The sequence below is a fragment of the Macrobrachium nipponense genome, chromosome 12 (genome assembly GCF_015104395.2).
Source record: "Macrobrachium nipponense isolate FS-2020 chromosome 12, ASM1510439v2, whole genome shotgun sequence".
Classification (NCBI taxonomy): Eukaryota; Metazoa; Arthropoda; class Malacostraca; order Decapoda; family Palaemonidae; genus Macrobrachium; species Macrobrachium nipponense.
In genome coordinates, this window is record NC_087205.1 from 42,534,470 (window position 1) to 42,536,969 (window position 2,500).

Genomic DNA, 2,500 nt, shown 5'->3' on the forward strand with positions numbered 1-2,500 from the left:
TAAATGGGATGTTTTCTTTTTGTGGGGAGGGGAGGGGCGGGGAAAGGAGGGGAGGGGGAAGCTTTCTGATGTGCTTGTCTTTGTTTCATTTTAATATCTCTCTCTCTCTCTCTCTCTCTCTCTCTCTCTCTCTCTCTCTCTCTCTCTTATTCTCGAATTCATCATGGGTTACCATACGATTCTTTATATAGTTCATACAGTTCTTATAGTCGACACAGTTTATAGTTTAGTTCATATATAGTTTATATAGTTATATAGTTTTTCCTACATGCCAAATCTAATATACTAAAGGAAGTTCTTACTAAAGATTTATGAATATTTTTTATTATAAAAGCACTATTGTCCTACCCGATAGGCACAGTTGTGTTACCTATTTATATAGTAAGCATAGTTGGCTTACTCAATAAATTCTGATCTTACCCAGTAGGCACCATAATCTTACCTAGCAAGCACCATAATCTTGTCCAGCAGACACCAAAGAGTGATCCAAGTGATGCTGTAATATTACCCAGTGGTCATCACAATCTTACCCACCAGGCACTATAATTTTAACCTGTAGACACCACAATCTTACTCAGCAGGCACCATAATTTTAACCATCAGTCACCATATTCTTACCCAGTAAGAACTAAAATCCTACCCAACAGGCACCACAATCTTATCCAGTATGTACCATAATCTTACCCAGTAAAGCACCATAAACATACCCAGCAGACATCATAATCTAACCCAGTTATCACTGTTGTCGTGACTGGTAGGTACGTTGTCTTTCCTTAGGGCACTAAACTTAGTAAGCACCATAATCTTACCCAGTAGACACCACAACCTTATCCAGTTATCACTGTTATCTCGACCAGTATAGGTTCATTTTCTTCCCTGTGGACACCATAATCTTAACCAGCAGGCTCCATAATCTTACCCGGAAGTACCATAATCTTACTCAGCAGACATTATTGCATGATCTAAGCAACACCACGATCTTATAGGCGCTATAATCTTACCAGTGTGCACCATAGTCTTACCCGGCAGCCCACCATAATCTTTCCCATTTTGCACCATAATCCTACCCAGCGGGCACCGTAATATTACTCCAGCAGGCATCATAGTCTTTCCAGTGGGCGAAGTTCATCATAATTACAGGAAGTCTCAGTTGTCATGCAAAGGGCATTTGTCTGAAAGCTTTATCTATCGATGAAGATGGAGCCACGAGCGTTTGCTTGTCAAATGATCTCTTCGTTTTGCTTGAAAGATTCAATAGAATCGATTAGTTCTGGGTGTTTCTTCTCTTAGTTTTTTAAAGGGGTTTATGAAGGGCCAAGGTTTTTTTTTCTTTTTTTAATTTCAGTGTATAACTGAGGGTAAAATGCGTGGGTTCTTTTATAGTTTTTGGTGGAATTTGTAGAATGTGAAGATTGCTTTTGTACTGTAATTTGCGAGCATACGCATTAAATACGTACAAAGCGTTTGGGTTGCTACGCATGGTGATACACAGGATGTAACACGAGTTCATGCAAATATTTCGGTAAATGAAAGAAAAAGTCATTCTAAGCAATAAATGTTTCTAAGAACATATACATTTTAAGGCTTCGTTTGTCGGTGAGGTGAATCTTTAAAATAGCCTTTTTTCCTTAAAACACTGCTCTCGGCTGAGATGGCATACGCGATGTCTCAGTAGTCAGGGATATGGGGGTGGTGTTGATGAGTGCGTTAGGCTACTGGATTGATAGTCGTTTAATTATGATTTTTTTCCTCGCAGGTTTTTTAAAAATGTAACATCCCAGTCCCTTCAATTAGTGAATCACCTGTGAACAGACTTCCTCGTAATCTAATTATAATGATTAGCTTTACATATCAAGAAAGTCTTTATCATCTGACAACCGAAAGCATTTTCTTAGGTGTGTTTCTTCCTTCGACAGGTGTGTGATGAATACTTTTAATGGAGAACGAGAGATTTTTGATAACATGTTTTCAAGTCCCTGATCGGTGTGTAATGAATAGGTCTATCTCTGATGTAGAGGAGATTCCATTCGGCTTGCCTTTCTTTCCTTTATTAAATCCCAGTGAACACCACTGACAGAGAGGGAGAAGGTTGCTATGAGATATACATATTTCCTTATTTTTCAGTAACTAATGAATACATAAATTTTAATTTGGAAGTATTTTATTCACATTGGCCTAATCGCCGATTTCCTTTTTAAAAACATTGGAGTTCACCGTTGCAAAACCCATAAATAAACGCCACATCTGCAAATTCCACATTGGAATGGTAAGGCATTGTCTCCACTTTGCTCTCAAAATGAAAAAAGAAATCTGACACTTGTAACCCTAACATGCCCTTGGCAGATAAGCGAGGCTTTTTAGAGTAACAAGTGAAGTCAGCTCCATCCCCCTTCCCCTATCTCCAACTACTCTGACATCCTGTGCACGCCATCTAACTTGGCCATTTGATGATAACTGTTATTTTAAAAATTTACCTCACTGACAAATGACGCCTTTAAAT